The following is a 26,064-nucleotide window of genomic DNA, read 5'->3' as shown; positions in this document are numbered from 1 at the left end:
TTTTGTGGGACTAATAACAAAATGATTCTTTGATTCTTTTTAGTCCATGTTCTCCGTAAAATTTGCCTTTTTATTTTTAAAATGCAAATTGACTGCTGGAATGAAAATCGATAAAGATGTAATTGAACAGCTGTAAGTTGTATTACATTTTCTTTTAAAAATAATAAAGAATACAGCATGATTAGCGTAGTGGTTAGTGCATAAATCCGACGCTGTCTGTAAGGAGTTCGTACGCATCTCCGAGGGTTTCCTCCAGGTGCTCCAGTTTCCTTCCACCGTTCAAAACATACTGGGGTTGTCGGTCAGTTGGTTGTAATTGGGCAGCAAGGGCTTGTGGGTCGAAAGGGCCTGTTACTGTGCTGTATGTCTGAATTTAAATTTAAAATTTGTATTGCTCATGAGCAGAAAATTTCACTGTTACATTTTAAAATTATTATTATTAGTTATAGTTTTAATCCAGAGGCGTTCTAAAGGATGAGAGACAAATTCCACAATTGTAGCCAGGGAATATAAATTGATATATTACTGTAACTAAATAACTGTAGAATAAAAATTAGAATTAGTTATTGTAAACAATTGTTCCAAAAGTACACTGATTTTTAGGGGAGGTTACCTTTTACTTAAACTTGATTTAACCTCCTGTTTGTAAACTCCATTCCAACTTCCCATTGAATCGGTCCAGCAGACTATTCATTTGTCTAAAAAACCCTATGCACTTTGGTTATATTTTCCTCAAATTAACTGCAATATGGCACACTTTCCCTTTCTGTGGGGCAGTTGGTGATCAGCAATGTTAGAAGAGTCTGTGATTAATTTTTAAAAACATAAAATCTAAATGAATTCTTATTAGGCAGCAGTTGCATTTCAGATATGTCTGACTATGCTTCTCTTTAATGTTTTCACTTCCTTTTGGGCTTTTTAATAATGTCTTATGCGTAGCATGACTCCTGTCTAAAGGTCATTTTAAAATTCTGTGATTTTTTTTGCTCTTGCTTTGTTTTATTTTGACTTAATTAAGGTACATAGCAAACAACTGCCACATATATGGAACCAAGACCAATTATGAAGAGCAGATTGTAATTGGCCTCCAGAAAACTATTGAAAGCAGGTTTTCAAGGCATAGGTTAAATGCAAGAAATGAGGCAAAACGGAGAAAAAAAATTCCACTGTTTTTCTTTGACAGGTTACACAAATTCCCATGATCTTATATAAAACAAGCTCTTGATAATTAGTTACAGTGTTTTCTTTTTCTCTGTTATCAATAATGAGCATGCAGTTCAACATTGGTATTAGAGAAAAACACAGAATCATAGAATTTACAATGTTCTCAGCACTGAGACAAGGTAAGTGCATTCTTTTCTGTGTTGTGACATTTAATTTCCCAAAATATACTTTTGACTGGCAAGTATTGTGGCTGGACTTAAAAAGCTAACCAGGTGCAGGGAAGCTCCTGGACTCGGCTACTGATTGATAGGTAACCAAGACATCTATCATCCTTCATGAATTAACAGAAAGACACTTAAGCCTGAAACATGGCAGAGATCAAAATACAAGTCCCTTCAATCCATTTCCAATGTCTGCATCAGAGTCTGTTGAAAATGTTGCTCAACTCAGATTTCAAATTTTTAGGCCAAAAAACTCTAAACACTGAACCTAGAGATGCAAGATGAATTGGAGCCCTGACCTCAGTGTTTACCTGAAAGTTAGCAAGTGGGTACAAACCAAGAAAAATCTAATTTAAGTCATTTTTCACTGAATTCCAACCAAATTAAATCCCAGGACAGTGGTCAAGCATAGAAATTTAGTGGCCAGAGTATATCACTACTGGAGATGTAAAGATGGTTTTATAGAAGGTCAGACTATAAGGGTCTTCCAGCAGGATTGGTGGGCAGGATGGAGTTGGGGAGTTTGAGTGGTCCTAGAGAGGCCTTTGAGGAACTGAAAGAAGCAGATACTGGGTTGGATCTTGCTCCCGCCTTAGATCTAAGGCCAGCTCCTGGCAGTACATCACCGCCCCCCCTCCCCCCTCAATGAGTAATTCTACTTTGGGGTGCTTTCAGCCAAGACATTTGAATATTTTTACTGCCTTTTGTGGGAGCCTTGTGACTAAGTTGACTATGGAAATAGTATAAATGCAAACACCCAGAAAGATTGCAAGTAAGAAATGGGAGGTACCAGTAAATGGTTAAAATGTTATCTTCTCCATCCACTATTCTAGCTGGACATAGATAGCAGGGGGGAATGGCCATGTTGGTTAAAGATGGGTCCACAAGAATTAGCTAAGCCTTCGTCTGTAGATTCATATTGAGATGTTAACAAATAATTCAGTTTGGGAAAAGTCTATTTTTATAATAAAATTCTTACAAATTATGAGCTAACCAGTAGTTTCAAAGAACTGAACCAGATAGACATGTCAATTTAGTAGAATGTGAAGCTAATTCATTTGACATTACAGGCTGTTCATAAATCCAATGAGTGGAGGGAGTGAATCTATATGATGTGTCTATATAGATTTCACCAAACCATTTGATCATATTCCATTCAGAAAACTGGTCAAAAAAGCATAAGTTATGGGATCAAAGGGTGACTGTCAAATTGGTTCTGAACTCTACATGACAGTGCTTGATGTTCTGCTACTAACCTGGACAGACTGTCTTTTCATTAGGAATTCCAGGATCCAGTTTCAAAGAAGGGTATTGAGTCTCAGCAAAGATAGCTTGATCGTATTAAGCACTTATGAGGAACATGAGGCGTCATTCTCCAGGTTATCAAGATGGAGTGAAACAACGAAGCTATAGCATCGTATATGGAACAGTTTCTTCTATAGGTGAATTCAAATGGATCCAATGTTTCTGGGAGGTGTGCATTGATGCGTTCCATCACCAGACACTCAAAGCATTTCATAATGGTAGACGTCATTTCCACAGGGCAGTAGACATTGAGGCCTGTTACTGTCACCCTCTTTGGTACCAAGATGATAGTGGCTATCTTTGTGGTGAATGTCTGCCAAGCTGCCTATTTCCCCTCTGGCGAGCCTTGCTGTACTAACATTGGCTGTGCATTATCTCTACGGTCAAGGACACTCCCCTTGGGTATAACTGTGTATGCACCTATTGTCTTTCATTATTGTACCATGAGTTTCTGCTAATAAAAGCCATGATTAGTGCTTGACCACGTCGTCTTTGTCCACTTCATCAACTGGCACTTCAATCTTGAACCATGCAGGAACGATGGACTGCTGCAGGGAATGCAGTAAATGGTCATTCCCATGTAACATAACATAACATAACAATTACAGCACGGAAACAGGCCATTAGGCCCTTCTAGTCCACACCGAACCAAACACCCCTTTCTAATCCCACCTCCCTGCACAATGCCCATAACCCTCCATCTTCTTCTCATCCATATACCTGTCCAACCTTTTCTTAAATAATACAATTGACTCCGCCGCCACTATTTCTCCCGGAAGATCATTCCACACAGCTACCACTCTCTGAGTAAAGAAGTTCCCCCTCATGTTACCTCTAAACCTCTGCCCCTTAATTCTTAACTCATGTCCTCTTGTTTTAAACTTTCCTCCTCTTAACGGAAATAGTCTATCCACATCCATTCTGTCTATCCCTTTCATAATCTTAAATACTTCTATCAAATCCCCTCTCAACCTTCTACGCTCCAAAGAATAAAGACCCAATCTGTCCAATCTCTCCCCATACTCCAGATGCTTAAACCCAGGCAACATTCTGGTAAACCTTCTCTGCACTCTCTCCACTCTGTTTATATCCTTCCTATAATTAGGCGACCAGACACAGAACTCCAAATTAGGCCGCACCAATGTCTTATACAATCTCAACATCACCTCCCAACTCCTATATTCCATGCAATGATTGATAAAGGCCAGCATACTAAAAGCCTTCTTCACCACCCTATTCACGTGAGTTTCTACCTTCAGGGAACGATGTACCGTCACTCCTAAATCTTTCTGCTCTTCTGTATTCCTCAATGCTCTCCCATTTACCACATATGTCCTATTCTGATTCTTCTTACCAAAATGAAGCACCTCACACTTATCAGCATTAAATTCCATCTGCCATTTTTCAGCCCACTTTTCTAAGCAGCCCAAATCCCTCTGCAATCCTTGAAAACCTTCTTCATTATCCACTATTCCACCTATCTTAGTATCGTCTGGATATTTACTAATCCAATTCACCACCCCATCATCTAGATCATTAATGTATATAACGAACAACAATGGGCCCAATACAGATCCTTGAGGCACACCACTGGTCACCGGCCTCCAACCTGACAATACAAGATATGATTTGACTGGAGAAGATGCTGAAGATACATCTGTAGATGCTTTCAGAATTAAAAAATTTTAGATATGATGTGAAATTTGATCAACTGGTATTTTCTTTTCTTTTCAAGAAAGCACGGTAAGGGGAGAATTAATTGAGGCACATATAATTAGGGAGAAATTAGGAAAGTATTTTCTTTAGCTGAGGGCATAAAATTAGGAGTTGTAGATTTAAAATAATTTGTGAAACACTTTGAGCAAATTGAAGTTGTTTTACACCTAGAGGCTGGTAGATTCAGGATCTCTCTATCCAAAGATTGGATGTAGAAACTATGATTACATTTCAAAAATACTCATATATGTTCCTGAAGATCCATGATTGCAAGATCTGAGGATGGAAAATGGCATTAGGTTGGATATGTCATTTTTGGCCAGTCTGGACAGGGTGGACCAAATGGCCACCCCTATGTTTCATTGACCACCGCCAGTGGGCTGATAACGCCTCAAACCGTGCATCTTGGCGCCTCACAGTTTGGCGGGCAGCAACCTCCTTTGAAGAAGACCGCAGAGCCCACCTCACTGACAAAAGGCAAAGGAGGAAAAACCCAACACCCAACCCCAACCAACCAATTTTCCCCTGCAACCGCTGCAACCGTGTCTGCCTGTCCCGCATCGGACTTGTCAGCCACAAACGAGCCTGCAGCTGACGTGGACTTTTTACCCCCTCCATAAATCTTCGTCCGCGAAGCCAAGCCAAAGAGAAGATACTATTTTACCATTCAGGCAGAACAGGTCACTTCAGAATTCCATTGAAGGATTATCAAGCCTTCACTAATTTTCTTTAATTATTCAATGTGCATAAACTTAATATTTTGACATTGTCCCCTGCAAAATTTCCAAATTATTTACGTAATTGCTCCAGCTCATAATTCCTGTGCACCCATCTCCATCCCGTCTCCCAGATTCACTTGCTGACAAACTTATCTTCTTTTACTTTTTATTCAAAAGCTCTATTTTAAACATAGCCTCATGAATCTTTGAACAATATAATGAGGTCCCTAATGATTTTCCTGCATCACTGAAATCTTCTGGCCTTTCAGTCATTTCCTTCAATACACTACAGCAAACCAGAAACAAATGATTACAATGGGTATAAATCCAGGAAGAAGTTTTGAGCTCTGAAGCCTTTTCATCCAGCAACTATGTAATTTATTAGTATAATATACAAAAAAAATTATATTGTAAAGGGCTTATACTAGTATGCTTAACGCTACAAGCAAAGTTAGTTAACTGATCTTCAATTGCATTCTTAGCCTTAAGTTTTTCAAACTCAATGGATTTAAGAAAAAATATATTCATATGTTCAAGCTTCTAAGTTTCGGTGATAATATTTTATGAATAAGATGTCAGAATAATGGATTGCCCATGTTAGACAAATATATGATAGTTCTGTTTAACTTCAAGTAAATGAGAAACCATTGGTGAAAAATGGTTTATCCTGCTTTCCCACACTGCACAGCATTGGTAGATTATTCACACTACACAGAATTAATACATAATTTTCCTGGTTAGGAAGAATATGAATGTTGTGGTAAGTGGGAATGAGGTGTTGCTATGTGTCTTGTGGTGGTTTGTGGAAGTGTCTGGCATTGGAAATAAAACGAGGGCAATTCAAAAATAGCATCAATGGATAAAGCACTAGCCGAGTGGAGGAGAGAAATGTAGAATTGCAACAACCACAGGGCATTTACTAGTCAGGAGGACATGGGTACTTGTGAAATCATTAACACATGTATTCTGTGTTGTCTGCCTGGTTTCAGGGTATAGGATATTATAGAGATGTCTTTTAAACATTTTTTAAAAAGTAAAGATTTACTCCCTTGTACATTGAGATCAGTTATGAAAATGTTACGCAAAGCACTTGACAAAATGTCTACTAACTCTGTCATTAATTATGAATATTTTAATAATTTCTAATCATTGCAGCAATTATTAAAAATCCACAAAACTTTTCTCTTCAATATTTCACAATCTTCACGCCATCCTACTCACCAAATCCCCCCAATACCACCAACTTGTTACCAACTGGTGAGTATTAGCTGATTGAAACTGTGCTAATCCAAACTAGGCAAGCGACCTCTAAATTGGAGAAGGTGTGGCGGCACACCATTAGGCAGGCGAACCAGCCCCGCTTGTAACACACGCGGCGGAGCAGCTGGCCGAAATGGCGCCGTCGGGGGTTTCCCCTTCAACCTCGGCACTGGGCTCAGAAGCCCGCTCTTGGGGACCCACGTAATGCTCTGGTGACGTCAGCGCCCCCAGCGTGGTTCTCAGCCAGGTTTGGGGTGGGAGTATAAGGCCAGCAAGGCAGCCTGCAATCAATTAGTTCTGCTCACTGAGCTCAACCCATCTGGTTGTGTGTTATTTCAGTTAGCAGTGTAGCTGCCGCTACAAAGGCAACATGCTAATCCAATTTACTGGAAGTCAAGCCATTAAAAGTAGACAGGCCCTCCGGTCATAGATAGGGGCCCATTCCATAATTAAAATTTCCTAAGTAATGTTTCATCTTCAGCTTTGCTATTATGTGACTTTGTTGTCCTATAGTTTGTCTGGCAACCTGTTTAGAACTATCTGTGTTCTTTCCTCCCTCAGTATCCTTGCCAAGAAATCTAGTAGAATTTTCTAGTCTATTTTTGAGTCTGTTTGTGAAAATAGTCAAATTTTGTGATTTTTCTGTGCATATTTTTCATCTGTGAATATTGTTACGAGTTCAGTGAACCCCATATACTTCTTTGGCTTGGCTTCGCGGACGAAGATTTATGGAGGGGTATGTCCACGTCTGCTTCAGGCTCGTAGGTGACTGACAAGTCCGATGCGGGACAGGCAGGCACGGTTGCAGAGGTTGCAAGGGAAAATTGGTGGGTTGGGGTTGGGTGTTGGGTTTTTCCTCCTTTGTCTTTTGTCAGTGAGGTGGGCTCTGTGGTCTTCTTCAAAGGAGTTTGCAGCCCGCCGAACTGTGAGGCGCCAAGATGCACAGTTGGAGGCGATATCAGCCCACTGGAGGTGGTCAATGTGGCAGGCACCAAGAGATTTCTTTAGGCAGTCCTTGTACCTCTTCTTTGGTGCACCTCTGTCCCATATACTAGCAGCAATAGAAATACAATGTTTCCTTAAACAAAATTCAATATTTCCTTAAACAAAATTCTCTGAGTATAGAGGATCAACCCTTAACTTAACAACAGTGTTATTTACACAATCCCTCCCCCCCAACCTAATCTAAAGGTGCTTTCAGGTGGCCAGAATAACCGAATGTAAAGCCGCCTAAAATACTAGAATGCGGCTGTTGGGAGGCCACCTAAAAGTGGAGAACCCGGCCCCGAGGAGCACTTAACTAACCCTCCTCGGGGAGGCATATTCTCCGGCTCGAAGCAATCCCCCTAGGCACCTGAAAGCAGCAAGGCAAAGCGGCTAGCACCTTTCAAGTGCCTAGCAGTGGGCGGGCTGCTGACAGTCAGCTGGCAATCCGCTGACAGCTATCCTTCCTGCTGCTGACACCTACCCTCCCTGCTGCCGACACCTACTCTCCCCGCTGCCTGACAGCCCTCCGGCGTGGGACTATGGGGCTGGGACAACCAGTGTGGGACTATGGGGCTGGGGTGGCTGGCGCGGGACTACAGGGCTGGAGTGGCCGGCGCAGGACTACAGGGCTGGAGTGGCTGGTGCGGGACTACGGGCTGGGACGGCCGGCATGGGACTACGGGGCTGGAGTGGCCGGTGTGGGACTTTGGGCCCCTGACATCCTGAGCCGGCCGCTTCAGCCCTGTAGTCCCGCGCCAGCCACAATTTGGTGTCGGTTTATAGACAATAAGGAAGGCTTGTTAGTTGCAGTTAATCTTTCATATTGATTTTTGCATTCTTGAGAAAGTTCTACACGAGCATCTCTCAACCTTTGCATCCTTAAACCTGATAAACCGAAACACGCAGAAATTCTGTCATAAATTATCATTGATCAAAAGTAAAGGATACATCAATAGGGAGAAATACATCAATAGGGACCAATACATCAATAGGGAGCAATAAATCAATAGGGAGCAATACATCAATAGGGAGCAATGCGCAGAGATATTGTCCTCGTGAAAACAAACCAATAACTGTTTTGTGGACGACAATTAAAGTTTATTTCTTTTCCATTATAATGCTGCTACAAGATGCTCCATAAACAAGTCGTGACTACGGCCACAGTTTACAGGAACTGGCGTTTGTTCAGATGTGGCTCTCCTTCTGCTGGCACGTTCAGGTGACATAAAGGCGTCTTCTCTGCAGCTGCACTCCCCCAGCCGCGTCTGCCAGCGCATTATCTGCGTCCGAACACCTGAAAGCGGCTTACTTGCAAGTGTGTGTAATGTGTTTTCAAGAGAGTCCTTCTTACTGTCTTCCACTGTCCACGTTTTCAAGGCTACTGTTTCCAGTAATCTTCAATCCTGTGCACAGAATTAAACAGTCATTACATTCAAGCAAACTTCAGTCCTTTACTTAGAATTACCAGACAGGAAAGTTGTGGAGGGTTACAGAGAGATGGTTGTTGCTTGTTGAACACCCCATCCAGGAGTGTCTTCCAGAAGAAATATATCTTTTTTTCCCAGGTTCTTCTCACAGAGTTCTTCTCCTCTTCACTACACCGGGGAAGACTAGCCACCACTCCTGATTTCCACAAAGAGAACACTCAGGCTACCTTATTTGAACTCTGCCCAGTCTTGAAAAAGGGGTCTTTTCTCAGACTGCCTTCTGCTAACTGCCTTCTCTCTCGTTTTCTACCCCTCCTTCCTGATGTTCCAGGCACTTATTTTTTTGGTTTCAAGTTTGCAAATGTTGCAATTTCCAAGCTTTACAAAAATCACATGGCCGGACTCTGCAAATGTTTCAATTTCTGGGATGTGCTTGCCATGTTGCTAAAGCTCAGATCCTTCTGTTTGTACCTGCCCTCAGACTTTACAAGGTTGTGTCTGTGAAATGCATGCAACCTAACAGCTAACCCAATTCTAATCCCTTTTACAAGCATATATTTAATTAACCCATTGCATCACAATATATTTGTCCCATGGGGTGTCACACGTTTATTTTTTTAACTATCAGTTCATTTTAAAGTTATTGAAAACAACAAGAAGAAACTTGAAATGTCAATATACACTTTTTGAATTCAGCTTCACCTGCTGAGTACTTCTGTTTTTTTTGTTTCAGATTCCAGCATTTTCCATCTCTTTAGTATTCACGATAATTCTAGGGCTGTTTAAATTTTCCAAATAGAATTAACATGAACAAATACAATCTCCTTTGTTTTATTTTGAAGCTTGATTTCCTGAAATCTAATTTTCTTTCCTTCTTCCTCTGATACAGAATCCTGTTTGCTTGAGGTGTGGAAATGACATCCTGGTTGTCTGGCCTTCAAGTCATATGCATTTCATCATATGAAATCAGTGCCAATATGTAGAACTAATCTGCTTTGTCCTGGGTTTTCATGAAAGATTTTTGAGTTATAAGGGCTACCTAATAGGAATTCACTGACAGTTTTTAATTCAAAAGGAAGCTTCTGCCTGACTAATGTGGCAGTAAAGCAGACAATGGTCGTCCTTGCTGTAATAGATAATGCTCCAACATTGACAGCAGCAAGCCATGAATTCATCTGTCAGTTTCCAAATCTCTTAACTGAACAACCTTCTGTGGTATTGATGATAAAGAAATTATATTTTAAATGTTAAAATCACGTATTCCACTTTTTTAGAAACAAATGTCATTTCTGGTCTGTCATTCTGAAAATCGAGCAACTTGCATTTTCCCATCATCCTCCTTTTCATAACACAGAGTGGATTCCAATAGAAAATACTTCTCCATAATCTGAAATGTCAAAGAATTCAGTACTCACTTTAAATTATTTTGTGACATTCAAGAAAAGGAAGGGCAAAAAAAGTTAAAGCAATTTCAGCCTTTCCATGTGCCTCTCAAATATCAATATAATCCGTTTAATTGTACTGTTCCCTGCAGAATAGTTTGGCTGAACCCACCTGCTGTATTTCCTTTTGGTAGTTCATGTAGGTGGTGATGGTTATTCTCACTGTCACCACAAACTCATCAAAACAATTTCCAGGCCTAACCTTGCTTGGTTGGGTGTATCTCTGATATACATGGATTGTTATTCACAAGACGGTGCATTTTTGATTCTCATTCTATTCTTTGAAAAGTTCTTATTTTTGTCAAGATGAGTTAGTGGTGTTGATGCATTATTTGAATTCAAATTTAAATTGCCAACGAATAAAAAAGCTTATATTCAGCTAATATGCCTTTGACACATCAGTTGACATTGTGAATTGAAGTCTGAAAAGCAGAAATATTTTCTTATCCAATTGATTACCAAAGAATTGTTTATTGGAAAGGACCAATATATGTACTGTAATCCTCCTGCTGAGCATCATTTAGCCAAGGGATTCATTGACAATTCTCTTCACTGTTTGAAGATGACTAGAGCACAAATGCAAATCAAAACAATTCAATCCCACTGAATTTCCATAAGGTTTTCTCTGTTTTGGAGAAAATCAAGTGACTGGTTTAAAAACAAATCCTAAGAAAGTTGTTTTGAGAAGATGAACAGTATTGCAAGGATATAGTTCTCCATGTCTTCTTTGGCTTGGCTTCGCGGACGAAGATTTATGGAGGGGGTAAAAGTCCACGTCAGCTGCAGGCTCGTTTGTGGCTGACAAGTCCAATGTGGGACAGGCAGACACGGTTGCAGCGGCTGCAGGGGAAAATTGGTTGGTTGGGGTTGGGTGTTGGGTTTTTCCTCCTTTGCCTTTTGTCAGTGAGGTGGGCTCTGCGGTCTTCTTCAAAGGAGGTTGCTGCCCGCCAAACTGTGAGGCGCCAAGATGCACGGTTTGAGGCGATATCAGCCCACTGGCGGTGGTCAATGTGGCAGGCACCAAGAGATTTCTTTAGGCAGTCCTTGTACCTCTTCTGTCACGGTGGCCAGTGGAGAGTTCGCCATATAACACGATCTTGGGAAGGCGATGGTCCTCCATTCTGGAGACGTGACCCACCCAGCGTAGCTGGATCTTCAGCAGCGTGGACTCGATGCTGTCGACCTCTGCCATCTCGAGTACTTCGACGTTAGGGATGAAAGCGCTCCAATGGATATTGAGGATGGAGCGGAGACAACGCTGGTGGAAGCGTTCTAGGAGCCGTAGGTGATGCCGGTAGAGGACCCATGATTCGGAGCCAAACAGGAGTGTGGGTATGACAACGGCTCTGTATACGCTTATCTTTGTGAGGTTTTTCAGTTGGTTGTTTTTCCAGACTCTTTTGTGTAGTCTTCCAAAGGTGCTATTTGCCTTGGCGAGTCTGTTGTCTATCTCATTGTCGATCCTTGCATCTGATGAAATGGTGCAGCCGAGATAGGTAAACTGGTTGACCGTTTTGAGTTTTGTGTGCCCGATGGAGATGTGGGGGGGCTGGTAGTCATGGTGGGGAGCTGGCTGATGGAGGACCTCAGTTTTCTTCAGGCTGACTTCCAGGCCAAACATTTTGGCAGTTTCCGCAAAGCAGGACGTCAAGCGCTGAAGAGCTGGCTCTGAATGGGCAACTAAAGCGGCATCATCTGCAAAGAGTAGTTCACGGACAAGTTTCTCTTGTGTCTTGGTGTGAGCTTGCAGGCGCCTCAGATTGAAGAGACTGCCATCCGTGCGGTACCGGATGTAAACAGCGTCTTCATTGTTGGGGTCTTTCATGGCTTGGTTCAGCATCATGCTGAAGAAGATTGAAAAGAGGGTTGGTGCGAGAACACAGCCTTGCTTCACGCCATTGTTAATGGAGAAGGGTTCAGAGAGCTCATTGCTGTATCTGACCCGACCTTGTTGGTTTTCGTGCCAACAGTTGGATAATCATGTTGAGGAACTTTGGGGGACATCCGATGCGCTCTAGTATTTGCCAAAGCCCTTTCCTGCTCATGGTGTCGAAGGCTTTGGTGAGGTCAACAAAGGTGATGTAGAGTCCTTTGTTTTGTTCTCTGCACTTTTCTTGGAGCTGTCTGAGGGCAAAGACCATGTCAGTAGTTCCTCTGTTTGCGCGAAAGCCGCACTGTGATTCTGGGAGAATATTCTCCATGTATCAGATCATTTAATACATTAATCCTTCAAGATTATTCAATATTACTAGCCTCACTGCTCTGGAGAGAATGCAATAAAAGATGCCATTTCTTTTAAGGCAATAAATCAAATTGATTGATAGGCTAAAAAAAAAGAGCTGTCAGAATGATCCAGTTAGTTTAGCTGTTTTATGATTTAAAATACAAGAGTGCATTTTACTGCCTCTATAAATCCACTGTCCACATGTATGAAAACAAAACCCGTTTTACAGCACTTACCTATATTACTGCCAGACTCTTGTTTCCATATCTCATTAAGTTTACCTGCATGTGCAGCCAGGAGGATTTGTAAATAACATCATAACCCTATATTAAAATGGGCTATTGCTACCCTGGCAAGCAATTCCACCCAGTCACCTACTGCATTACACGTATCTCATTCCCCTCGGGCTCAAGGTTATGGAAGTATCTTGGCTTTTATTCAGGAATCGGTATTTCATCAACAATGGACATGCCTAATTTACAAATAATAGTTTTGTAACTAATGAACACATTATAGTTTTTATTTGTTCAAATTTGTTTTATTTTTTTTTTCAAATTCTCCTTCCCGCAATTTTTTTGATGGGTTGAATTCCCCACATGATTCATGCAGCCTGCAGCGCCCTTCACTGGATCAAACAAGAAGACCTTAAGGCTCAGTTAATGAAGTGCCAAAGATAACTGCACCAACATTTAGGTCTCATTTGAAAAGTATGGACCATGTATGTTGATGCTTAATTTGCAATAATACAGTGTTCGGCATTAGCATTGGAATCCATTAGTTTTTCTGATCACTCATGAATTTGGAGAATGATAATAGTTTAAATGTAGAGAAAACAAATTAGCACAGAGAATTAGTAGTTTCTCTGACTGGATTGATTATAGGGATTCCACTTTCAACTATGACAAAGTATCAAAAACTTTCAGTGCCCTACATGCCTTCCATAATTCTGTGAGAGATGGAAGCCCTGCATCAAGTAAACAAAAAAATGAAGGTTGGTAGGCAAAATACGAGTTCTATATTTTATAACATAACAAACCCATAAACAATATGTTTTGGTTAATTTTTTACTATTTATCTATTACTTTTAGATATAATCTCTGACGCATCATGCTCCAACTTTATTTTTTATAATCTATGTTTATTTCCCAAGCTCCAGACATCATGAGAATAATCAAGACAGTCCATTAGGCAGAGCAGACATAGGATGATTGGAAGATTAAATTGTATTTATTCAAATTCAAGGAGCATGACCAATAAGGCAGATGAATTTGGAGAAATGATCAACACATGGGAATATGAGATTATTGCAATTCCAGGCATATGAGTGAAAGAAGGACAAAACTGGCATGGAAACTGGCAAGACAGGGAAAAAAACATTGCAACCTTGATTAAGGGAGCTATCAGTAATGAGGGAGAACATTCTAGAAGAGTCTTCAAATGATGCCATAAAAGTGGAACTTGGAAGTTTAAAACAAGGCAGTCATTTTGCTGGGGATGTACAACAGGCTTCCTAACAGTTAACAAATTACAGAGAGGTTTGCAATAGGATTACATTACATAGTAGGGGATTTCAACTCAGGTGAGATTCGTAACACATTGAATGCGAAATTATACACCTTGTATATTAGAGAATATATTAGATCTGGTCTACATAAATGTCCATGGAGCATACAAGGCTGCCTTCCACCCCCCCCCCCACCACCCCCCACTCCTACCTTACTCAGACCACATATCCATTTTGTTAATTCCTGTACACAGACCATTGGTAAAATAAGCCGAATCAGTTCACAGAGACACCCAGACATGGCCAGAGGAAGCCTCAGCAGTGCTGCAGAACTGCTTCCAAACCATGGACTGAAGTGAATTCAGGGAGGCTGCCACCTACAACAACCACATCAACATCGATGAGTAAACAAGCACACTGACCGGCTACATACGCAGTTATGAGGATGTTATGAGAATCAAACGCAGCACAGCAAGGGAAAAACAGAAACCATGGCTCCGTGAGGAGGTTCTGAATTGCTCAGAGCTCGTGACACTGCATTCAGGTCAGGTGATAAGATGGCATTAAGATTAGCAAGGATTCTGTGCAAACTGGAAGGCAAAGCGTGGGTGCACATAGAGAATCCATAGATACCTGTATGATACTGGCAACACAAGGTGCATGTTGAAGGCTATATAAACCATAACTGATTATAGGTCAACCCTGTTGGTCAGTGACAATTCCTTCCTAACTCCCATGCTGACAAGTTGAATACCTTCTACGCACAGTTTGATGTGAAAAAATGATGTCACACCAAAGAAATCCCAGTCTACCCCTGAAGAACAAGCACCCTGCATAGCCGTGGCCAAGGTGAGGAGGATCCTTTCCAGGGAGAACCCACGCAAAGCTGCAGGACCAGACAACATACCCGGCCAGATGCTGAAGGACTGAGCAGCCCAGCTGACTGAGGACCTAACAGACATCTTCAACAAATCATTGCAGCAGTCCACACAGGATTCAAGGCAACCACCCTCATCTGGTGCCAAAGAGAGCAACAGAAACTGGAACTAAATGACTATCGCCCAGTGACTCTCACTTCTATTATAATGAAAAGTGTTATGAATGCATCAAATCACACCTTCCAGTGACAATGGACCAATTCCAGTTTGCCTTCTGTCCAAACTAGTCTATAGCCTTGATGCTCCACTCCATCCTAACTCAGCTCGAGAATAATGATGCATACAACAGGCTGTTGTACATTGACCAGCTTTGCACAATCATACCTCAAAGGCTGGTGGATAAACTGACCTCGATGGGGCTCAACAGCCCCCTCTGCAACTGGATACTGAACGTCTTGAGTGAAAGACCATAGCCAGTCTAGTTTGGTAGCAAAATCTTAAGTCCCATCATCCTGAACACTGTCACAACTCAGCCCACTACTGTTCATGCTGCTGTCCTACAACAGCACTGTGAGATTCAGTTCAAACAGAATCATCAAGCTTGTGGATGATACATCAGAAGTTGGCCTCATCAGTTTTCAGAGAGGAGTTTGGAAGGCTTGTAAAATGGTGTGAGAACAACAACCTGAGACTCAGAGTCTCAACAGGGACTAGATAAAGGAGATGATTGTGGACTTCAGAAAGTCGAAGATCGACCATTCTCCATTATGCATCATGGTTCTGTCGTGGAGAGCACAAAGTGCTTTGGTGTGCCTTTAAAGGACAACCTGTGCTGGACACTTCCACATTAATCTGGAAGGCACAGCCGCACTATATTTCCTAAGGAGGTTGAGGAGTGCAAGACTACTGGCCTCCATCATGGTTACATCATTGTATTCAAAGCCGTGGACTGGAAGTCTACACATGGAATCATCTGTTAAAGTTGACCTGCGCTGTATAAAACAACAGCAGAATAAATGAGCTACACAAACAACCTTTATTGCATATCACTAGTGGGAGTGGGGAACATAAAGGAGGAGTAGCTGTTGCTATTTGTTTCTTTCTGCTATACCCACTCAATTAATACAGAGTTTCATTCACTTTAAATGAAAGACCATAGCCAGCCTGGGTTGGTAGCAATAGTTTTCAAGGTTGACATCAGACTCTACGTGCAGTGGTCTTGGCTCAGCAATCCTCTGGTTGCTTCTCATTAGGTCTTTTACAATATCTCTTTGTAGTCAACTAAGCAGATGAGGTTACATATCTTTGTAGCTGAGCATAGTTTCAGTTATGCTATGTCTTGCAGTTTTGATCACATGATTTTTGGCTACTTTCTTTTGACTATTAATGCTAACAAATGTATGTCAATTTATTTTCTGCAACTTACATTTTCCTGCCCTCCCCTTCAACATTCCCTCCTTTTAATCATTTCATGATAATAACTAAAATCTGGTAGGATTGATACAGCTGATACAGCAAGAATATAATATAGATAACAAAAACTATAACTGCAATAATAAGATAATGCATTAACATACCTCCCCACCCCAACCAGTAAACAGTCCTCAAAGTTCCACCATCTAGGTGACCCTGAGTGAAAGACATGCAGATCGACACCTAACTATTGAGCTTCGAGATTTCAAGCTGTCAAGTGTTTAGATAGAGAATAATATTTTCCAACTCATCTGAGATTTCAGTGCAACATTCCTGTTCTATTATGGCACATATACCACCCTTCTCGGCCAAAGGGTAATCCAAGGCTATTCAATTTTGTAATAGTTTGTTGCATAGCTATCATCTCAATACTGGCTGTCTGCATCTGATTGTATTAGCTAATTTTTCCAGGGAGGTGGCCAGTTTAATAATTTCCCTCAAATTTCTGGCTGTTCCATACAAGGGAAAAGCAATCATCTGAATCTTTCAGATTCTGAAATGTCCTGCTGGTGACAAGCCAGCATTCCTTGATAATACAGATTTCCAAAGCTGGCTTGTCACCGGCAGGGCATTTCACATAATAAAGCTTCTACATCTGCTTCTGCCGTTGCTCCAACCATTGGTATTGCCTCGATCCACCTACTAAACATATCTATCATAACCAGACAATCCCGTAACAATGTATCCTGGGTAATTTTATAAAATCTATCTGTATGCATTCAAATGGCTCTTTGAGTATCCTGGGGACATTTGGTTTTCCTAGATTATTCTTTTGACAGTAACACAGCTCTGGGTTTTTTGTTGTGCTTCCTTTCTCAACCATGGGTGCCACCAAGTATGTAATACCACTGCATCCCTGTAATGTGATTGAGACCTGTGTGGTGCACAAACACGCTTTTATTAGCTTCCAACTAATGGCCAGTATTTACAGAGGTCTTATATAACCATATAACCACTTACAGCACAGAACAGGCCAGTTCGGTCCTACTAGTCCATGCCGTAACAAATCCCCCACCCTCCTAGTCCCACTGACCAGCACCCGGTCCATATCCCTCCAGTCCTCTCCTCTCCATGTAACGATCCAGTCTATCCTTAAATGTAACCAATGATCCCGCCTCAACCACGTCTGCCGGAAGCTCATTCCACATCCATACCACCCTTTGCGTAAAGAAATTTCCCCTCATGTTCCCCTTATAATTTTCCCCCTTCAATCTTAAACCATGCCCTCCAGTTTGAATCTCCTCCACTCTTAATTGAAAAAGCCTATCGACATTTACTCTGTCTGTCCCTTTTAAAATCTTAAACACCTCTATCAAGTCCCTCCTCAATCTTCTACACTCCAGAGAAAAAAGCCCTAGTCTGCACAACCTTTCCCTGTAACTCAAACCTTGAAATCCTGTCAACATTCTCGTGAACCTTCTCTGCACTCTCTCTATTTTGTTTATATCTTTCTTATAATTTGGTGACCAAAACTGTACACAGTACTCCAAGTTTGGCCTCACCAATGCCTTGTACAATTTCATCATAACCTCCTTACTCTTGAATTCAATACTCCGATTTATGAAGGCCAACATTCCAAATGCCTTCTTCACCACACCATCTACCTGAGTATCAGCCTTGAGGGTACTATTTACCATAACTCCTAAATCCCTTTGTTGCTCTGCACATCTCAATAGCATACCATTTAATGCATATGACCTATTTAGATTAAGGTCATCAGGATTAAGGCAGGAAAACAGAGTTTCTATCAGGGCTGACGGGGGCAGAGCCAAGAGGAGGGGTCGGCCATCTACTTGACATACAGACAGTGAATTCCAGATCACTGCATTCACCCCTTCCTTCAGAAAAGAACCTGCAGGCGAAAACAGAGACCACATTCAAAAAAAAATTTTTGTACAAATATTTACAAGTTGAGTCTGTCAGGGGACCTGGTTATTCTGGTTGAGCATGTTAGCACTGGTGGGCTTTGCTCTTCCAGAACTTCCTGTGCCTCCTGTGGTTCTTGGGTAGTGGGACTTGGAGGGGGACTTTGGGGTCCTAGTTGGGGTTCGGGTCTAGTGGTAGCTCTGTTGAAACCATGTCATCCGGAACCTTGCTCGGGGTGTTTGGAGGTCCCAGGCCCACTGTTTCTGAAGGTGCCAGATCTCTGATCGAGTCCATGTTCTCCCTGCCATCCAGGTATGCCACATAGTTATACATCGGGTTTGCATGCAGTAGGTGCACATTCTTTACCAGCGGGTCCGTTTTGCTTCTCCTCACGTGCTTCTTCAACAGGACTGCTCCTGGTGTTGTTAGCCATGCTGGAAGAGTGGCTCGTGATGTGGATTTCCTCGGGAATGTAAACATTAACTCGTGAGGAGTCACATTGGTTGTGGTGCAGAGGAGTGACCTTATGGAGTGGAGCACAGTGGGCAGAACCTCTTGCCAGAGTGAGTCTGGAAGGCCTTTAGACCAGAGGGCCAGTTTTACAACCTTCCAAACTGTTGCGTTCTCCTTTTCAACTTGTCCATTCCCCCAGGGGTTATAGCTAGTCGTCCTGCTGGAGGAGATGCCTCTTTCGAGCAGGTATTGGTGTAGTTCTTCGCTCATAAACAATGAGCCCCGGTCGCTATGAATATAGCTGGGATACCCAAACATGGTGAAAATGGAGTGCAGAGCTCTGATGACTGTGGTGATGGTGGTGGTGTCTGGGCAGGGGATGGCGAACGGAAAACACGAGTACTCATCGTAAAGAAAGTACACATTTCCATTGGTGGAAGGTAGGGACCCCTTGAAATCGACGCTGAGTCAATCGAAGGGGCAGGAAGCCTTTATCAGGTACGCTTTGTCAGGGCGGTAGAAGTGCGGTTTGCACTCAGCACAGATCTGGCATGACCAGGTCATCTCCCTGATGTCTTTGATAAAGAAGGGCAGGTTGTGTGCCTTGATGAAGTTGGCCATGTGGTTGATGCCCAGGAGGCAGAGGTCATCATGAAGTGGCCACAACTGGCTAGTGTGTGCTGTAGCACAGCTTTCTTGGGATAAGGCACCTGGGGGCTCATTGAGGATACCTGGCCTATACACTATCTCATAGTTGGAGCTGGAGAGTTCGATTCTCCACCTCGCAATCTTGTCATTCTTTATTTTGCCCCTGTTTGTATTAGTAAACATGAATGTTACAGATTACTGATCAATGAGCAGAGTGAATTTCCTGCTGGCCAGGGGTAGTGCCTCCAGTGCCCGATAGCCTCCACAATGGCTTGAGCTTCTTTCTCCACAGATGGATTTTGGAGCTTATGGCCTTGCAGAGTGCAGGAAAAGATAGCTACCAGCCTGCCCACCTTGTTAAGGGTCATGGCCAGAGCTACATCAGAGGTATTGCTTTCCACCTGGAATGGTGTGTTTTCATCCACTGTATGCATGGTGGCTTTCACATTGTAGCTCCTGACGCAGTTAAAATCCACCTGGACTTTGGCCAACAATGAGAAGGGGTGGACCTTGTCAGCGTAATGAGGTAGACACTGGAATGAGAAGAAGCCCAGGCACTTCCTTAGCGCCTTCATGGTCCGCAGGATAGGGAGGTCTAGGAGGGGGCGCATATGCTAGGGGTCTGGGCCAATGACACTCTTCTCTACTACACAGCCCAAGATTGCCAGGTGTTTGCTCCTGAACACGCACTTACTGGCGTTATACGTGAGGTTCAGGGATTTGGCTATGTGGAGAAACTTCTGGAGATTGGCATCATGGTCCTTCAGGTTGTGTCCGCAAATGGTGACATTGTCAAGATAGGGGAAGGTAGCCCTTAACTTGTACTTGTCTACCATTTTGTCCATCTGCCTCTGGAATGGGGACTTGACCTCTAAAGGGACCCTCAGGAACTGATAAAGCAGTCCTTTGCCTCAAATGCGGTGTAGGAACGGTTCTTGGAATGGATGGGTAACTGGTGATATGCAGCTTTCAGGCCGATGGTCGAATAGACCTGGTACTGAACAATTTATTTCACCATGTCCAAGATTCAAGGGAGGGGGTATGTGTCCAGGAGCGTGAAGCAATTAATAGCTTGGCTATAGTCAGTCACTACCCTGGATTTTTCTCCCCCTCTCACGACTACTACCTGGTCTCTTCACGGGCTGTTGCTGGGTTCAATGATTCTTTCTTTAAGCAGCTGCTGCGTTTTGGCTCTAAAATTCTCAGTCCCCTGTACTGTATCGCCTGCTCTTTGTGGCTATGGGCTTACAGTCGTGGGTTAGGTTCTGGAACGAGGGTGGGGTGGGGGGTGGGGGGGTTCAATATTCAGTGTGGAGAGACCACATGTAGTGTCTGGCTTTTGGGATTTTCCATTCCGCACCGTGATTGGGGGAAGAGGACTGAGTACTCCATGATCTGCTTTCTCCATCTCCCTTATGGACCACGTACTGCCAACCGACCATCCCTCATTGTCTAATCTCCTTGTTAATGAAGCTGACAATTGTCATTATTCTTTCTGGTTTTTTAGGTCCAAATAACACAAAAGGGTTCCCCCATCACTCTTTTTTTAAAAACTTTATTTATACATTCAGAGTACAGATAATAAGTTACATATATAACAATAAACCATAAACATGAACGTTTATATTTTATATATATTAAAAAAAGAAAAGAAAGAGAGAAACACCCCCCCTTCAGCCAACTCTCCTAAGGAGAGCCATAAAGAGAAGAAAAAAAAATTAAGAAATAATTAAGCATAAAAATTAAGATCTAATCAATGTAAATCAAAATGTAAATATTCTGAATATAACAACCACTTATTAATAAAGAAACTATAGTTGTCACACAAAACATATGTAATTTTTTCCATTATTAAACAATATTTCATCTCATTATGCCATCTATTAATATCAATCATATTCGCATCTTTCTATGTACTAGCAATACATTTTTTTGCTACAGATAAAGCTAAATGTACAAAAGTAAGTTGAAACTTATCTAATCCCAAACCTTTCAGAGGTTGCAAACTACCCAATAAAAATACTATCGGATCTAAAGGTATTTTAATCTTATCCAAGTATTCTAGAAACAATTGAACTTTCTTCCAAACCGCATGAAAAAAAGTTCCAACAGCGTTACCACATCTAAAACACAAATCTGATTCATGAAAACCATACTTTTTTAGATTTTCAGGTGTTAAGTATAATTGATGTAAAAAATTATAATTAATCATTGCATAACGTGCATTTATCAGTCTAATTACACTATCATAACAAATATCTAACCAATCATCCTCAGAGAAAGTAAAACCGATATCCACTTCCCATTTACCTTTGGATTTATCCCAACCCTTTTTATCCAGTAATATTTTTATCCTGTAATATTTGATACATAAATGAAATATAACCCTTCTCTGGTGCCTTCATAAGAAAAGTCTCAAATTTAGTCATTTCAGGTAAGATCATATCTCTACCAAACACATGTTTTACCAATGATCGAATTTGATAATAAAGAAACAAAGAATTCTTATCAATACCATAACAGTCCCTCATCTGGTCAAAAGATAAAAATTTATCTTCTTTAAAACAATCTCCCAAATTTTCCACACCTTTAAATTTCCAATATAATAAACTTCGATTATGTATTGAGAAAGAAATAAGTTGATTATTATACAATGGAGTCAAAGCCGATAATTCACCCCTAGAACCTATCATTTTCTTTTTCTTTATCCATAACTTCATTAAATGTTTTAATATAGGCACATTATGTTGCTGTAACAAATTTACATTCCATCTAAACAAAAATTGATGTATTTCAAATTCAGAGATATTTGCCATCTCAATTTTGGCCCATCCCCCATCACTCTTGTTCAATTCCTAACCCATAACTTTATAATGCTGTTGTCCGAATTCTACTTTAACCCGGTCAATACCGTACTGCTGCAGTCCAAATTAAAATTTATTTAGCTCTCAGGCATTAACCTATCACATGCCTGTCCCATACTGCTGCAGAACTAATCTTTATTCTATCCCAGCAACTATGGTTGCTGTCCTTATTAAAATTTGTCCCAGTCCCAGGCACTAACCTATGTATCCTATACATCCTCGCTTTAGGCTCTTTGTTGATCTTGAGAGGGAGATGGGTCTACCTCAGACAAGGGACCTCAGCGCTCCCAGATTCAAGAGATCTGAATGCGCCTTTGTTTTTCTCCCTCCAGCTTCTTGAATTCCATATGCCGCTTACTAAGTCAGAGGTGTTCCGATGGTCCCAGCAAGATCCTACCTACTGTGCCAATGTTAAAGTTGACCCACGGTGCATCACCTCAGGATAAGGCAACAGCAGAACAAATGAGCTACACAAACAACCTTTATTGCTGGCTAGAGTGGGGAACATAGATGTTGCCATTCGTTTTCTTCTGCTATACCCACTCAATTAATATAGAGTTCCATTCACTTTAAATAGTGTTTTCAAGGTTGACATCAGACTCTACGTGCAGTGGTCTTGACTCGGAGCATCCCCCAGTTCCTTCTCATTAGGTCTTTTATAATATCTTGGTCTTTTATAATATGTGGTTACATATCTTTGTAGCTGAGCATATAGTTTCAGTTAGCTATGTCTTGCAGATTCAATAATATGATGTCTGGCCACCTTCCTTTATCTGTTAATGCTAACAAACTTATGTCAATTTATTTTCTACAGCAGAAGCCCCCTAGCATCCTTACATTTTCTTGCCCTCCCCTTCAATACATCAAAATAATCGAGAAGATCATTGGTGCATCTTTTGCTCTATTAATAACATTTATTGGGGCTGGTGCTTATTGTTCAGGACTCTTTCCATCCAGCCTACAGTATCTTTGATTCACTACCATCAATAAGGAGGTACAGGAGCATCAAAATCAAGACCGCCAGGCTGGGAAATAGCTTCTTTCTGAAGGCTGTGAGATTGATGAACAGTAATCCTATAACCAAGTAAATAATTCCAAAATATTTATTTTAAATTATATCTTTGTGTGTCTGTGTGTGTGTGTGTGTGTGTGTGTGTGTGTGTGTGTGTGTGTGTGTGTGTGTGTGTGTCTGTGTGTGTGTCTGTGTGTGTGTGGGTGTGTGTGTGTGTGGGTGTGTATGTGTGTGTGTGTGTGTGTGTGTGGGTGTGTGGGTGTGTGTGGGTGTGTGGGTGTGTGTGGGTGTGTGTGTGTGGGTGTTGTGTGTGTGTGTGGGTGTGTGTGGGTGTGGGTGTGTGTGTGTGTGTGGGTGTGTGTGTGTGTGTGGGTGTGGGTGTGGGTGTGGGTGGGTGTGTGTGTGTGGGTGTGTGTGTGTGGGTGTGTGTGTGTGTGGTGTGTGTGTGTGTGTGTGTGTGTGTGTGTGTGTGTGTGTGTGTGTATAATATATGATTATTATGTACTGTGTATTGTGTATATATGTGTGTGCACCGAGGTCTGGAGAAACACTGTTTCATTGGGTTGGATATGGACTTTCAGGTGACAATAAGCTTGAAATTGGAAAAGAAATCTTATTGTGACTTGAAATGAGGCCGACTTGTAAAACTCCAGGCAATTTATGTCGTTTGAACTGCGACGATGAGGCAACATTGGAAAAGCAACTTAAGTGCCCTCATCACATTTATTGACAGGATTCTCTCTCTATCCCATTGGTTCTCAACCTTTTTCTTTCCACTCACATACCACTTTAAGTATTCCCTATGCCATAGGTGCTCTGTGATTAGTAAGGGATTGTTTAAGCTGGTATGTGGGTGGAAAGAAAAAGTGTGAAAACCACTGTTTTAATCATACCTAATTGACTCATTATGTGCACGGTTTCATAACTCCAAAGGAGATGGGCCAATGACAATTTTTCTCAAGCAAAATATTTCAGTAACAATTGGACCTAGAGCAGTGATTCTCAACCTTCCCTTCCCACTTACATGCCACCTTTACTAATCACGGAGCACTGATGGCATAGGGATTACTTAAAGTGGTACGTGAGTGGAAAGAAAAAGGTTGAGGACCACTGCTCTATCCTATTTGCATTTATCCATCTATCCAATCTAAACTTTGATGCTGACCTTTTTCTGGCACAACCAGAAAGTGTGAATTCGGCATCTTTGCAAATCTCTTTGAAAGTTGGTCTGTTCTGCCCTCTGATTCAGATTACAAAAAAAACATATTTACTCATGTCAGAAATGAACATAGAACAAAACATTATTTCCAATAACATCGTGTAGGTGACCATAACACTTTGTGCTTTGTAATCAATGATGCTATATTCTCTTTAATTTCATAGGTGTAAATCTTTTCTTTTAATCTTACAGTATTTTCTTGAAGACCTTCTTAAATTTAAATATTAGATCTGCTGGATCTCATTAGTTATGTCTATTACTATATTACCATGCAATTTTCAGTTGAGTTTGTCTTTTTTAAGCCATTTTAGGACAGAACCTTCTCCCTTTTTGATCTTAATGCCTCATTGGGGATTTCAGTAGTCTGGAACTTGATAACATCCAGCTTAACATAATTATAGGTCCTGTGGTCTCTGGAATATTGTCTCTTTGCTCCTTCAGGATTTTGAGATAATTCTCCTTGGGCCTTTCATTTTTTTATCTAGTCTAATTAGTTTATGTAAAAACTTTCCTTTTAGTTGGTTTATCTTGCTCTCAACAATTTAGGATTCACAGCTTCTGACATTCTCTTCAGTAACGGGACAATGCATAATACAAATGTGGACAGAGGAATTTATGATATGTCATTTAACAATCTCAGGAGTTCCTTGTCAAAATATCATCCTTTGTAAAATAGTTCACAAAAAGGTAAAAGAGAAGTTGACATACCAAATATCCCACCATCCTCGTTGTAGAGAATTAAGAAATGGCAGTAATACTAAATAAGCACATTGTCTCAGTTTTAATAGTTGAGTTGTTATTTGGATTGTAACATATCTTGGTTATTTCTGTGAAAGATTATTGTCTGCAAATTTTCCCAAATTATACAGTCAGGAGGGCCTGGGGGGGATCACGCTCCACTGACCATTGACAGCTCAACCATTGATGTGGTCAAGAGTATCAAGTTCCTTGGAGTGTACTTGGCACAAAATCTCACCTGGTCCCCTAACACCAGCTCCATAGCCAAGAAAGCCCAGCAGTGCCTTTACTTCCTGTGAAGGCTCGGGAAAGTTCATCTTCCACCCTTCATCCTCACTACATTCTACAGAGGATGTACTGAGAGCATCCTGTGCATCTGCATCACTGCCTGGTTTGGAAGCTGTACCACCTTGGACCGCAAGATCCTGAAGTGGATAGTGGAAAAGATCATTGGGGGCTCCCTTCCTACCATGAAGGACATCTACAACAATCGATGCAAGTGGAAGGCAATAAACATTGTGAAGGACTCTACACACCCCTCACGTAAACTATTCTCCCTTCTGTCATCTGGTAGGAGATACCATAGCTCTCAGGCCCTTTCATCCAGATTGGGAAACAGTGTTTTCCCCCAAGCCATTAGGTTCCTGAATTCCCAGAACATATATGGATAGTGTACTGTGGACTTTTACTGTATAATTCAATATTTAATATTTCAATGCATTTAACTTCTATTCTAACTTATATTTATGTAAATATGGTCTGTGGTCCTGGAGAAATGCTATCTCATCTTTACCGTGCAAGCATGGTATGAACAATAAATAAAGGCGACTTGACGTGACACTTCAAAACTTCTGCATTGGCACTTTGGGAAGTCCAGGAGCTAAATAATTGCAAATTATTTTTAATTTTCTTAATCAAAATTATATGTTTATAAATAAATTAGA

At 41.3% G+C, this 26,064-nt stretch overlaps 1 long non-coding RNA gene across 1 annotated transcript in view; it reads right to left on the bottom strand.

Annotated features, from left to right (window-relative positions):
• Positions 1–8,448: 8,448 nt before the first annotated feature.
• The window catches only part of LOC138752316 (uncharacterized), a 51,930-nt gene continuing 34,314 nt past the window's right edge, over positions 8,449–26,064 (bottom strand). The window contains exon 2 of the long non-coding RNA XR_011350516.1: positions 8,449–8,775. This is a non-coding gene — a long non-coding RNA (uncharacterized lncRNA). The remainder of the gene's footprint in view (positions 8,776–26,064) is intronic.

This window comes from Narcine bancroftii, chromosome 2, assembly GCF_036971445.1.
Source record: "Narcine bancroftii isolate sNarBan1 chromosome 2, sNarBan1.hap1, whole genome shotgun sequence".
NCBI lineage: Eukaryota > Metazoa > Chordata > Chondrichthyes > Torpediniformes > Narcinidae > Narcine > Narcine bancroftii.
This window is presented reverse-complemented; position numbering and strand designations above follow the sequence as displayed.